This window comes from Phodopus roborovskii, unplaced genomic scaffold, assembly GCF_943737965.1.
Source record: "Phodopus roborovskii unplaced genomic scaffold, PHOROB, whole genome shotgun sequence".
NCBI lineage: Eukaryota > Metazoa > Chordata > Mammalia > Rodentia > Cricetidae > Phodopus > Phodopus roborovskii.
The window spans coordinates 13,629,885-13,645,421 of NW_026126540.1; the positions used below are offsets into that span (position 1 = coordinate 13,629,885).

At 43.3% G+C, this 15,537-nt stretch overlaps 1 protein-coding gene and 1 pseudogene across 1 annotated transcript in view; both read left to right on the forward strand.

The window, feature by feature from the left end:
- CUNH4orf45 (chromosome unknown C4orf45 homolog) overlaps nt 1-15,537 on the forward strand; it is a 96,756-nt gene that overhangs the window by 67,821 nt on the left and 13,398 nt on the right. The gene's annotated exons all lie outside the window — the stretch shown is intronic.
- On the forward strand, nt 11,274-11,655 carry LOC127233049 (40S ribosomal protein S15a-like; annotated as a pseudogene).

Sequence of the window (15,537 nt, forward strand, 5' to 3'; positions counted from 1 at the left end):
TTTTTTAATTTATTATTTTACATGTCGATCCCAGTTCCCTCTCCCTCCCTCCCTCCCTCCCCTCCAGCCCTCCCTCCCTCCTTCCCTCCCTTTTGCCCTCTCTGCCCTCTACCATGCACTCTAAACACCCTCCCCTCCCAAACCCCCACCACAATACCATATGTAGGGGAATGCCATCCAGTTGGGGTCATGTAGATCAGACAGGTCCTGTGAAGTAGGGACTAGGGCTTCTCTCCTATCTCTAGAATAAGGCAGTTATCCCTCCATGGGGGATATGTTTGCAAAGTCCTTTTGTGCACCAGGGATACATCCTGGCTCCATTGTCTGAGGTCTCTTAGACTGCTCAGACCTTCTGGCTGAGACCCATATTCAGGGGGGTCCGAGTCAGTCCCCTGTTGGCTTCCCAGCTATCAGTCTAGTGGCCCTTAGCTCCTCCTTGTTCAGGTAAGCTGTCTCTATGTACTTCTACCGCATGGTCTTGTCCTCTCCATCTGCTTCTGGGTTCTAGTTCGACTCAGTTCTCACACATATTTTACACACACACACGCATACACACACCACATAAATGTAATAACGATTTTAAAAAGAAACTTTAGAATTAAAAAAAATAGCCAAGTTTGAGTATGGCACCAGGCATCTTCTAGGCCTAAGGACCCAGGAGACAGCCATAGCTTCCACCTTTTCATATTTCACAGACAGGAGCAGTCAGATATGGGACTGGTGATTTAATTGCACTACCAGGGTGTACCATGAGAAACCAATGCAGGATGAATGTGTGTATTCATTGAATGAATGAATGAATGAATGAATGAATGAATGAATGCCCTCATCATCACAGAGCATTTAAGCAAAAGGACAAGATGCAAATGACTTTGAAGACACTGTTACTCATAAGAAAACTTAATTAATGGTTGCCTAAATGAGGAAAACCCTAGTTCATCTCAGAACATATTCTTTCCCTGCCAATTCCTGGTAGCATGGACAGTGGGAGTTAAGCCTGTCTATCTGTTCTAGGTGTTAGGAAAGAGGGACTGTCTGTTCCCTGGCCTGTCATCTACACCCTGCAGCATCCCAGACACCAGAGCTATTGCACTTAGAGCACTTTCGGGATTGCTCAGGGAACAGATGCAGGACCTTACAAAATGGTTCGTGGAAATCAAAATGGTGTACAATCTACAGATAAATGGCTGAACTAAAATGTTAGTCCCAGCCAAACAGATTATGACAGAAAAGAGCTCAGAGAAAGAAAAAGAAAAAAAGGAGAAGGTATGGTATGACTAGATTCTAGTTTCTGTTGCCAGTATAAGCACTGACCAAAAGCAACTTAGAGGAGGAAAGGATTTATTTGGCTTAGTCTCCCAAGTATCATCAAGGAAAGTCAAGGCAGAAATCCACTGAAGGAACCTGGAGCAGAGACCATGGAGGAAAGATCATTGCTGGCTCACTCATTCTTAGACAGCCCAGGACCACCCACCTAGGGAGGGTGAACTTGACCCTCCTATATCAATGAATAACTGAGACAGTCTTCCACAGACATCTTCACAGGCCAATCTGATCTGTGCAATCCCTCAGATGAGACTCCTTTCTCAGGTGACACTAGGTTGAGTTGACAGTTACAGCGATCTAGGACAGCATGTTCAGCTTTTCATTTCATTATCATCCATTCAATTTTTTAAAGCCAGGAAAGTGACATACTCATGATTGTTTTAGATATCCTCATATTCAGCAACATCAGGTGGTTTACAACTTCCAGTGACTCTAGTTCCAGAGAATCCAGCACCTTTTAGCTTGAATGGGGCACTGTATACCTGTGGTATACTATGGATAAGTAGGTATGCAACACATATATACAAAAATAAAAACATTAAAATTAAAGGCAACAAGAGAAAATAGCAATTAAAATAACATTAGCAAGAGTTCAGTATTAATTATAGGTGTCAAAGACACAGGTTGGGCAATGAAAACACTGCCTGTAATTGAGTGACTGGACAGTTGTATTAACTCAGGCAGTTACAGGAGCATCTCTTATATTGGAGGAAGAGTCATGGGATGATGAGTTCAGGTGTGTCTGGGTGGTATGAAGCTCCGTGCTTGCCAGATTGAGTCATATTTGAAAATATGTGATAAGATCAGAGAAAAAGAAAGCATGTTTGTAGGAAATCAAAGCTCTTACATAAAAAAGGAAAAGAAAACCAGAGAAATCTGAAAGACCATTATTCAAAATTAATATAAGCTATTGAACTGAACAGTGTCCACTGAAGAAAGTAGAGAGAAAGTTGAAAATGATCTAAGCAAGAATAAATAACACACACACACACACACACACACACACACACACACACACCACTGATTTTGAAAATTCTGGATGAGAGAGGGAAGAAGAGAAGATGCAAATAACTGAAGGACCACAGCTGCTTGGGATGTGAGGTCCTTCATCAGACATGAAGGCTGTGGAGTGATGCTTTGTTGGAGGGAGGGAAGAAGGGAGAGTGGTAGGGAAAGGTAGGAGGGAGGGAGTCACAGACTTAAAAACACAGATGGAAGGGCCTTGGAGAGAAGAAAGTGTCCTCATTCTCAGACTGGAAAGAGTCAGTGTGCTGGTACATGTGTGAGGTAGGGATAGATGGCCCTTAGGTCCATGTTCTTCATGAGGTCTTATGTATGTGTGTATTTGTAAACATGTGCTTTTTGTTTTTAAAGTGTTGGTAAAATAGGTATAACAGAAAACCCAAGCTTTTAAGAGTTCATGTTCTTAAGAGTTCAATGCAACAACAGTTCATGAAGTCTCAAGACTCTGCCCTGTCAAGGACTGATGAGAGAGTCTTGGTAGTCTGAAGGGAGGAGGGGTCTTGAGGATCCAAGGCAAGGCTGAGATAGCTACTAAAGAGAGCGTGACCAGCCAGAGGCCCACTGTTGTATCTTCTCCCAAAGGACCGCTGGAGGCTGGAGACCAGAGGCCAGAAGCTGGAGACTGGATTCTGGAGGGAGGCTGGAGGCCAGAGGCCCTGTGTTCACATAAACAAGGTTTTCCACTTGTTCTAAGAAAAGATAAGCTGCCTTGATGGAGAACTGAAGAAAAACTGAACCGGGAGCCACGGGGTATAATCTTTTAGCAAACATAATATTATAGCTACTTACTCCTCACAGCATGTAGACCAGCAAACTCCAGCTAAAACAGCTTTCAAAGAAATATTAATAAAATATATATATGTGTATATATATATATATATATATATATATATATATATATATATAGTCTGAGGAGGTCAAAGTGAGACTGCAGTATTAGCGTAAGGATTTGTATGCCACTCAGCATCTTGTTTTTAAATGGTGGCTCTTGTGCATGTGTGATCTTCAACATCATCTTGCGTTCATCCACTATAATCCAGATTCAATTTTGTTCAGCTTTTTTTATTCCACCTGGTATATGAACACACAGAGAAGCAAGGGAATACAATGCATTTATGCCTTTGAAGCGCTTATCACCTCGCAGGGGACTGGTTAGGGGCAGGAGAGCAGACTCAGATGAAATGACACTATAGTTGGCAATAGCATGCAGATAGGAATATTGAAGCAACCTGTATTTGTGAACAGATAGTGTACTTGCTGCTGGTTCATACAGTAACAACCTAACATTTTAGTGTCAGTTATGACAGGACTTTTAAAAAACAGTGGAAGGCCACAGCTGAAAGTTTAACCTCGGGCAGGAATCATAGTCTAGATGGATAGGTAGGGTCAGCCTTTAGAGAAGCTGGATTTAGAATCCAAAGTGCTGCTATTTATTTACAGAGCCAATTTGCATGTTCAGACAAATTCCCTTTGAGCACAATTTCATGTATTTAACAATAAAAACAGTTTATTTCTGGTCTCAGAGGCAGCATGCGAAGCCCGGCAGGGCTGATGCAGGATGTCATGGCTTGTTTTCTGTCTAGCAGCCCAAAGGCTAACTCATTAAAATTCGAGAATGGGTTACATGGTGGGTGGCAGAACAAATGTCTTCTTCACCCAGCAGAGCTGAGGCCTTGAAGACATTTCTCCCAGAAGCTAAGTTGCTCTTTGCAGCTGTTCAGTAAGACACTGCCGAGGTGGTAACTCCCCCTCACATCCACCTCAACACATATGGTCACGACAACATCAAGAACAAAAACAGGAAGTCCTCATGGATTGCAGCCATGATTATATCATTCCTAAGTCTAAAATAAGTAATTTTAAATATTAAAAAAATTCAAACCTGAGTGTATTTCCAGTTTATAGCTTTACCCAAGGACAAGCATTATTCCTAGGGATTGCATTTTCAGTGCTGGGGATCAACCCAAGGCCTTGTGTGTTCTAGGGAAGTGCTCCCTGTCCCTCCAAGGGACTTAAAGCATTGCAAGGGCATCAGGACATGAAGACTGGACATACAGATGGTTTTATAATCTTGAGTGGATTATACTATTAGAACAAAAAGAGCATCCCAAAGCTTGGTGGAAACCATGGTATTTTTACTCTGATCCTGTTGTGGATGTATTATGGGTTAGGGCAAACAAACAACAATGTGAGATTCACATTCAGTCATTCCTGTTGTGAATAAGCACCAGGATTCCAGAGGAGGGGGGGACATTACAGATTGAAAAAGAGATGAAAATCCCTGAATTTTATCAAAACATTGCTCATGATCTGTGCATGTGACTACATGCATACACACATGCACACACACTACTATTACTACTCTTATATGGATTGTTTATGTTTATATTCCCCCACACTCTGTAAAGACCTAGACATAGGGGGCCAATTCAGTAGCTATGAACTCCCTGAGTGCTCAGACTTTTTCAGTGTGTTTGTTTGAGGAACTGGATACACTATGTAGTTCAGGCTAGCTTTGAACTCTCTATGTACCCCCAATTGGCCTCATACCAATGTGCTCTTGCCTCAGTCCCCTGAGTGCTTCGATAATAAGCATCCTCGCCTGGCTTAGTGCTTAGATTCTTTAAATACCTCCTCACCAAAAGGAAGTAGAGCACCATGGAGAAATGACTAACTGTGGCTTTGGAGAAGGAAATGAGAAAGATGAGCCTGCAACATCTCAACAGACCGTGCAGCAAGACCTGGGAGCAGTATCGAAACCACTGTAGAGCTAGAGAGGTGGCTTGGCAGGTAAAGGTGACTGAGGAGTGAGCTTGACAACCCGAGCTTGATCTCGAAACACACATAAAGAGGGAAGGGGAGACCAGACTTCACCAAGTTGCCCCCTGACCTCTGAAAATGCTGAAAATGTGCACGCACATCTACACATCACCCCCTCAAAAAGTAACAACAACAAAAACTCTTGGGACTGGAGGAGCCACACTTGAAGAGATGTTTAAGAGCCATGGATAGAGCTATTGCCTATCAGCCAGGAGGCCTTGGGTTCTACCCCCAACACTCCAGTGAACCAAATTGGAAAATAGTAAATAAGGGGAAATAATTAAATATGGAATTCCACTTTTGCCCACCACCAGCGGGGTGGTGGCGGTGCATGCCTTTAATCCCAGAACTCTGTGAGTTTGAGGCCAGCCTGGTCTACTGAGTGAGTTCCAGGACAGCCTCCAAAGATACTGAGGTACCCTGCTTTGTAAAACAAAACAAAAAAGCATACCACCATAACCACATAGAAATATGAGGTTACTTTTAAGAAGGAAACCTAAATTATCCAGATAACAAAGGGACAAAGAAATGAAGGCACTGCTACCTTGCAAAACTTAAAATGTTACCGCATGTACCCTGGTGTTAAGAAGCTGCCCGATACATGGCCAGCGGGGTGAGTAGACAGTATGTGTGCCTTATTGCAGTCCCTCTCTAGATTTCTTTCAATGGCTCTGAGGGTGGAACCCAGGTCCTCATGCAAGCTAAGCGTGTGCTCTGTCACTGAGCTCCTCCCTGTTCTCCTTTCCAGATTTATGCAGTTAGGAAGTTACTTCAGTACCTCAGAATGTGACTGTAGATGAGGGTAGACATTCAAATAATATGTCATTGAGAGTCCTAACTGCACCCTACTAGTAGCACTCTAAAAAATTATCTTTCCTCCTCTGCTTTTGCTTGTTCTCTGTCTCTGTCTCTCCTTTTAGGGGCAGAGGCTGATGATAGAGAGCCTTTGATGAAACCTGAACTAACTGTTTTGGCTGGGATCTCCATCTTTTCCCTCCCCTGGTGAAGCAGGCATGTACCACCATGACCAGCTTTTATGTGCATATGGGCATCTAAAACTCAGGTCCTTCCTCAAGCTTGCACAGCAAGCACTTCACCCATAGAGCCATCTACCCAACCTCTAATGATGGGATTCTAGGAAGAAATTAGGTTTGGAGTGTTGCTCACTGATAAAGCCCTTGCCTAGCATACATGAAGCTATGGGCTCAGCTTCTAGCGTCACGAGACAAAAGTAACAACAACTGGGAGTGCCTTTATAAGAAGAGGTCACTGGGACACAGGTCCAGGAGAATCACGTGAGACACATGGAAATACACATCCACCTTGTTGTTGTTTAGGTCACCAGCTTGTAGTGATTTGTTATGGTGGAGCCACAGAGCAGCCTTGCCATGGGATTCAGCATGACTCAGATCAGGTTCCAACTCCCACTGACAGTGTGTAGAAATAAGATGACACTGGAAAATGTCAAATAGCATCAGAAAAGAATATCAGATGTGTTAGGGAAGGACAAAGAACCAATTTCTTTATTTTTTTTTAAAGACTTATTTAATGCATTGGTAGTTTGCCTGTGTGTATATCTATGAGAGAGTGTCAGATCCTCTGGAACTGGAGTTACAGACAGTTGTGAGATGCTATGTGGGTGCTGGGAATTGAACCCAGATCCCCTATAAGAGCAGCCATTGCTCCTGACCACTGAGCCATCTCTCCAGCCCACAACCCAGTTTCTTTAATGATAGAGAAACTGATAATAAATAAATATATATATAGAATACATGATGTTTTAGTAATGAAGAGAGAGATGAAATATGATTGGCTGTCAGTTGATGCTTGCTGAGTTGAATGAAGAGCAAGGGGGTACTGTCATTTGCCCATCGTGTGTACTTCCGTTTTACAAACAAGTAAAATGCACCACCTTTTTTACTGCACTTAATGAAGGTGCATTTTTCCTATCTGGGGAGAGGAACGTGCTCCAAACTGATGCTAAGCAGCTCCAGCAAAAATGCCTTTCCTTTCTTCCCTTGCCACTCACAGAGAAGCAAGGGATGGCCAGGAAACAGCAGCATAGAGAAAGCCCAGGCTGCTGAAGCTGGCAGAAGCTACTGGACATCTTATGTGCCAATGTCAGGAGGGGGCACCACATTCCTAATAGGGGACCCCAGACAATCTATTATGTTGTATTTTATTAGGTATTTGGAAACCTGTTCTGAGGCCATGTGCATGAGAATTCTTGATGCAATGGTCACTTCATAGAAGTCACTTCAAAACACTGAATGAAAAGCAATCAACACCTCTGTATATTTCTACATTGCAAGCAAGTTCTTGGCAGTGGGAGCTTTTGCAGTATGTTGTTCTGTGCTAGAGGACTGGTTGGAGTAGCTCACAGAGCCTGCGTAGGGGAAGCCCAGCTGGAGTCCAGAAGGGCACCCAGCAATGTGCTGGTGACATCATTAGTCACATTCTGGAGCTCAGGGAAGGAAGCCAATCTGGTAAATTAATGAAGACGTGTTCACTAAGGGCACAGAGACTATTCTTATTTCAATTCTTTACTCGAGTCTAGTGGTGGAACGTTTAACAAGCCTTTAAAATAGAGAGGTCATGCTTCCTGGGAAATAAAGGCAATAAATCAATCTCAAATGATCATAACACTAGATTTGACACTTACTTGCTTGGGACTGAACCATCTCTTCAAACAAGCAGAGTCCAAGAGAGTGGGTGCTTTGTTCCAAGAAGGAAAAGGAAATCTGTACTTCCACTGCCGCTTAGGAGTAGCATTCAAGTCATTTGGATGTCTGCTGTAGTCAGATGGGCAATCTGGGGAACTCTCTTGTACTATCCCAAATGCGTTCTTTGGGGGAACACTTAGATTTTTATCTTTTCAGCAGGATAGATTTCATGCCATAAGGGATTATACAATTTTGTTTACATTTAAACAATCTCTTCCCTAACCTATCTTTTCAAGATAATTTCTGTCATACATGAGCCATTTCATAAATCTGTTTGTTGAACTACAGATGATATGAAAATTGTAGACATTTTCTTTATGTGGGATGGAGAAAACTTCTAACAAAAGAGTCCCAGGCTGAGAAGATACTCAGTAAATAACATACTTGCTGTGCAAACATGAACTAAACTGAGTGCAGCTCCCCAGCACTCACATACAAGCCAGATGTGGCAGTGTACATCTGTAACCATAGCACAGGGGAGGGGAGGGGAGGGCATAGAGGTGATCAGAAGGTCCGACATGGGACGGTCCCCAGGGCTCACTGGCCAGCTAGTCTCTAAGTTCAGTCAGAGACCTCGTCTAGAAAATAAAGGTGTAGAGCTACCGAGGAAAGCACTCTACACTCATCTCTGGTCTCCATACAATGCATGCACATGCACAAACATGTACATGTATAATAACATAAACACAGATCTTCCATGCTTCATCATAAATGATTGTACTTGAGAGTTTAGCATTCACATAATTTTTTAGTGCCCATTTCTCTTGCTTCTACAGCAGTTAAAAAAAAAAATGCTTATTCATATCCCTGTGTGTGTCTTTGTCTACATGACGTGGACATCTGGTAAGTCCCTGAGCACATACTGGATGTATGCTCACACTGTAAAATCTGACTAAGGCATCTATTATTTAATGACAGAACAACAAAACATTGCTGACACTAAGGAAAACAACAACAAAACCAAACGTGAGGAAACAGCTTGCCAAGAAAGCAGGTCATCACACCCAAGGGCCACAATATAGATGCATGTCACCCTTTTCACAAGCTACAAATGCACAAGTGGACAGTTTCTGGGGCCTTGGGGTCATTAATTGTCTCATCTTGTCTTAATTTTTCATTCAATATTACTTTTTGGCCTTATATCCTCGGATTTTCCAGCAACCTGAAGCCCAGTCATAAAACAAGTATGGCACATGCCTTCCAGAGAATAAGCCACTCAGGGTTTTGCCTATAAGCACAACTACTTGGCATGGAGGGAGGGGTGACTAGCAGAGCTGGAAATACTGCTCAGCAGTTAAAAGCATTTGCTGCACCTATAGAGGACCTGGGTCCAGTTCCCAGCACCCATATGGATGCTCTCACAATCATCTTTAACTCCAGTTCCAGGGAATCTGACATCCTCTCCTGGCTCTTTGTGTACATGGTATGTTTGTGGTACATATGGAGGAGGAGGGAGGAAGAGGCGGAGCTCCTTGAGGCTGGAGAGATAGCTCAGTGGTTAAGAGCACTTGCTATTCTTGCAGAGGACTAGAGTTAAATTCAAGTCATCATGTTAGGGAGCCCACAGTTACCTGTAACTCTAGCTCCAGTGCCCTTGTTTGGCTTCCAAAGGTAGCATTATATATACAGACTTGCACATATATACAGACACATATAGACACCTAAATGAAAATAAAATAAAATAAAATACAACACCTTTTAAAAAGAGGATAGCTTCTTTCTATAAACCATTTTCTCTTTCTACTAGGCAATATTTATCCTAGGATACCCCTTTGCATTTAAAAGTTTCCCTACCAGTAAGTTGATTATGTCTGTTTTTGTTGTGTGTGTGTGTGTAGCTCCTCAATGTTTTTAATTGGTGTCTATGATAGGCTGTTGATCAAGGATCAGACAAGTGTTACCCCAGGGAGAAAAGATGAAATGTTTAGGGAGTGTGTACAGCATAATCATAAATGATTTCCGGGTGTGAGTCAAGATGGAGAGTCAACTAAAATAAAAAAAAAAAAAAGCCTGACTCAACTCTCTTACAACACATGTGGCACTGATGTGGAACATCCTGAAATTCCATTTCACCCTTCAAAGCCCCTGCTCCTGGGAAGGGCTGAGTGGTGGTGCCTGCTGTATTCAACCCCAGCCTGGTCCGTGCGGTGGGATGAATAGCATCTGCACTAAGGATAGGGAGGATATTCTCAAGCACCCAGTGTCTCTGATATCTTACCCCTTCTGTTGCTGTTCAGCATGACAACTCCCGCCCCATCCACCTATGCAAAGGCTAAGCTGGGGAAGGAAGATATGAAGAAACTCATCTTAAAGCTCTCCCTGAGGGGATCTGATGGTTAAGTGTGGTCTGTACCATAGATGCAAAAAGATCCTTGGAAATAAAGGTCTCCTTTTATGTGTTCCAAGCAGAGAACAGAGGGAAAGTCCTGTCCCTTAAACAGCACAGGGCCTGCCAAATGCTTCTTCATTCTTATCACAAAACTTCTTATTTGCCAGGGGGGGGGGCTTTTTATTACTTCCAGAAGTAGAAAGTACAAGCATTGATGGCTCCTTGAAGATGCAACCACTGAAGGAGGCAGCAACCCAAGAAAACAGGTCCTTAGGGTCCTCAGCAAAAGCCAGAAATACACGGATACACAAGTACATCAGTTCACAGTGCCTGTGGAAAATGCAAAGCCCCAAAGGGGAGTGCCTCTATCTGAAACTCAAGTGAGTAACCCACTGTGCTATGATTAGGTGGGAGGCTGACTCCCTGGAACTTAAAACAGTCACTTTTTAAATTTAACCTCAGAATCCAAAAATCAGCCATTATCCACTTATTAGAAGTATTTTTAGTTCGCCAGACAGAACTCACAAGATGTGAGTCAGTGCACCAGAGAAGAGAAAGGGTGGATTCAGGCACCATGGGTGCTGGGCGCTCAGTGCTCCAGAATAACTAGCTATTTAAATCAGCTTAGGAAAACATTCATTCAAGACAGCTATTTCTCTAACATATCAACAAGTCGCCGGTTATTTGGTCATGTATCAAAGCAGTCACGAGTCCACAGTGGTCCCAGCTCATCACAGAAGGCTAGACACCTAGAGCAAGCCCAGCCCATCCTCGAGGCCCCCTCTTCAACAGCCGGAGTGTTTTCTTTGACAGAAGTGTCCACATGAAAACCAAGCCTGTCCTGTCAGTTTTAGAAACTTACATAAGCAAGGCCCAGCCAGTCTTTCCTGGGCACTGAAGTCTATTTACTTCTCCTCAGCCCATTTCTTGATGTGTAAGGCTGCCAGGAAAAAAAATTGGTCATCTCTGTACCGGAAGAGAGGAAATTTTAAACATTGTTGTGTAATAAAAATAATATAAGCTTTCTGTCATATTTCCGTGCCATCACCACGGTGGGCATGAATGTCCTGGCTGATGCTCTGAGGAGCATCAACAATGCTGAGAAGAGAGGCAAACACCAGGCCCTCATCAGGTCCTACTCCAAAGTCATCGTTTGGTTCCTAACTGTGATAATGAAGCATGGTTACATTGGCGAGTTTGAAATCATCAGTGACCACAGAGCTGGGAAAATTGACATGAACCTCACAGGCAAGTTGAACAAGTGATCAGCCCTAGATTTGATGTGCAGCTCAAAGACCTAGAAAAATGGCAGAACAATTGGCTCCCATCCCGTCAGTTTGGCTTCATTGTACTGACAGCCTCAGCTGGCATCATGGACCATGAAGAAGCAAGAGGAAACACACAAGAGGGGAAATCCTGGGACTCTTTTTCTAAAGATGTAAAATGCATAAATAAAAAGCCTTGGTGGAGGATTTCTAAATCTTCTTCGAATCCCCCATGACAGCGCCCCTTACCAGCAGGAAGTAGTTTGGAAAGAACAACGCCCAAATTCCCAAATATTGTCTATAAATGTTTGTTTTCATTTAAATGGACTTTGTTATATAAAATAAATTTTAAAAAAAGCCTTGGTGGACTATGAAAAAAGTAATTTAAATAATAGAAGAAACAGTTAACTTAAAATCAGTTCCATTGTTTTTGCCAAACCCTTCATTGTGGACAGCATCACAGGCTCTCACTGGAGAGAGAAAAAATACTTTTTTCCTTTTTTGTATTTTTATTGATGCAAGCAAAATAGATTGCAAATGAGTTCTATGTCAGAAACCACTGAAGACACAAATGACTATGAGGGGACTGAAGACACAGAAACGTAAGAAGTGGACTAGGGCTATGGCTTAGTAGTAGAGAACCTGCATAACATGGATGAATCTCTTGGTTCAACACACACACACACACACACACACACACACAGGAAGGGGGAAGAGTTGGGGAACAGAGAGATACACACAGACACACACACACAGACACGGTTGCCTCTTTTACACACAGTGTCATGAGGCAGGAGCATTCTCATGACAGAACCAGGTAGAATGGGCATATAAGTGGTCACAGTGTTCTGTTGGGGAAGGAAAAGGAGATAATTGTGGGAAGACACAGAGAGATGCTTTCGCGGAGAAACAGTACTGTGCTATGCACGGGAGACAAAAGGGGATCCTATAAGTGAAGAGAAGGGAATTCTAGCCATTGGGTCACCTAGGAAAAGGGGTGGGAGTAGAGAAGCCTTATGACCTGCTGAGGAGTGACTGGCTACCAGTATGGCTAGATTGTTCCATAATGAAAGCTTTGTGCTAATTTCTAGTAGACAATAAACTCTTGTTTTAAAATTGAAAGGAAGGAGGTTAGGGCTAGTGGGGTGGTTCAGCAGGTCTAGGTACTTGCCCCTAAACCTGACCTACCTCTCCTGACCTACCTCTACATGTGCAGAGTGACACACATGCTTCCACACACACGATAGGGAGAAAGACAGTGACTTCAAATCCAGAAGTTGTCGCAACAGGACTGTGATGGGAGCTTGATCTGGAGCAGTGGGGGGTGGAGGGGGTGGAGCTAAGAGGACTCACTGAAACACAACAGTAGTGATATATGGGGGGATGGAGGAGAAATGAGAGCAAATTGTAATTCTGCTGACTAGGGGCAGCACACAACTGGGGTTGTGTCACCCATCAAAACGGTCATCACAGGAAAGATGGCAGGGTAGATGGCAGGGAGAAAAATGAGGATGACAGTAGGATTGGTTGTGAGACGGTGTTCTATTCTTATTGTATAAGAGCTTAAACTAATGCCAAAGGATTTTTACTACAGGCTAGAAACTGTTAAGTATTAACTCATTTAGTACTTGTCAAGAATAAGTACCATATACTACTACTTCTGTTTGGAGTGACAGCTCCAAGTTCCAGTTTTTCTGTACGTGCAGTTTGCCCTAGGATCTATGAAAACTGAGAATAACTATGATATCGGATTACTGTGAAATTTGTGCATATTTTTCATATTAGGATAATTGGTTTTTATAAGGTTATATACACTACTTCCTGCTTAGGAGGAGACCTGAGCTGGCAAGACTGCCCAGTGGGTAAAGCACCCGCCGTGAAGGTGTGAGTCCCATAAGCCCAGTCTCTGGAACACATGTTAAACTAAGTGTGGTGAGTTTCTGTAACCAGTGCTCCTACTGTGAGGTGGGAGGTGGAGACAGGAGAACGCCCGGAGCTCAGGCCAGCTAGCCTGGCGCCTGTAGAAGCAAACAGCAAAAAACTGGGAAGGTACAAGGTAGGGACCGGCACCCAAGCTTGTCCTCTGGCTGATGCACCAGTGACACGGCTCAGGCATACTGGCAGTAACACACACAAACACACGTACACGAATGCCCCCACCCACAATCTCAGGCTAGCAATATGGCTAGGCAGTTAAGAGCACTTGATGCTTTTGCAGAGAACCTGGGTTTGGTTCTCAAATCCAGCAGGATAGCTCACAACCATCTGTAACTCCAGTTCCTAAAACATCTGACACTCTCTTATGGCTTCTGCAGGTCCTGCATGCATGCACAGGTAAAACACTCATATGTTTAAAAAAAAAAAAAAAAAAACATAAAATGAACTGTCATAGCAATTCTCAGCACACTTAAGAAAAATGGGGGTGCCAGGAGTCTCAAGATGTATGAGGCTGAGCTGCCCGCCCTTTTCCTTCATACCTCCAGGCAGGCGTGAAAACCAACTATTTTAGAAGACAACAGCCATGAAAACAAGCTGCCTACCAATCCCTGGAGGTGGAACACAGGTTTGAAGACCTTGGGACAGCCTCACACAGAGAAATGTCATAGTTTACCTGTTTTGACATCCCAGGAAATCCTTTCTCAGCATTTTTAATTATTTGAGCTGATTTTGCACATAAACAGCTCTATCTCATGGGCATTTGTCAAAAGTAAATCAGCAGCAGTCACCCAATATCATGGCTATTGGTGGGGAAACAAGGTGGGGCAAATAGCAGTTAACTAAAAAATCTTAAAAGGAAAAACAAGAGAATGGGGTGTGTGAGAATTGTCAACACATCTCTAGGAATCTAGAAGGCTGTATGCCTGTAATAGACAGTGTATAGGTCAGCAAGGCCTGAGATCACCCCAGGACACTCACTTAAAGCAGTATGCCAAGAGTAAAGGAAGGCTAACTTTCATTGTAACCTGCCTGCTGGGACATGGACATAGATCTCATCACATATGAAAACCAGAACCCCAGTAATTCAAGGTATTTCGGAAACTCTCTGGCCGTCATTGGCTGATCATTGAACTAACTGAGCAGAAACTTCAGGCGACACATATGGTACTTTATTTTTTTTCTTTTCAGGTTTTCAAGACACAGTTTCTCCGTGTAGCTTTGCAGCCTGTCCTGGCACTTGCTCAAGACCAGGCTGGCCTAGAACTCATAGAGATCCACCTGCTTCTGCCTCCTGACTGCTGGGATTAAAAGTGTGTGCCACCACTTCCCGGCCACTTTTGTACAATCAGAATCATCAATGGACAATGGCATTGTCACTGCCGAAAACAGTAAATGCTCAGGAAGCTCAACAGATCTATAATATACACATCAGGTCAAACTTGAAAGGCAAAGGCAAAGCTAGATTACGGAAAACAGCTAACGGACAGTGACATAAAGTACAGAGAATCAAAAACTGACTTCTCATAAGAAATAATAGAGGTCAAGGCCATGAAAAGATGTAGGACACTTCCTTCTGTGTTCTTCATCAAGGAGGTCCCAGAGGCACCCAAAACCACACAGGCCACAGGCCAGCACTCTTAGTTGTTCATCAGAACTAGATGGCAAGACCCTATTTCTGAAGATACCATGTCATTTGACTCTGGGACATAGAGAAATCAAGCTGTAATTGGGCCAGGGCATCCTCCCTGCTGGCTAGGTTTCAAGTGCTGGAAGGTACCATGTAGGTACATTACCAGCTACATTACCAGCCTGTCAGGCAAGATGTGCCACTGGCATTAAAGTATGACTATTGTGAAGATAACCAACTGTCTCCTGGTTGCATTGAAGCCTGACCCACAGGAGAAATTCAAGGCTGATCTGTAAACCTGACCCAAAGTCCATGGTTGGGAGATTTTCTTCCTGAAACACTGAAAGTTGGACTTGACAAAGCTGCACTTTCTGGATGTTCATGAAACACACAGGTCAGGTTTGCAGACCTCCTTAGCCCTGTGGCTAGAAACTGCCTCAAACAGTGAGAGAAAAACTAATGTCACCCACTGAAGACTGGCAGCTA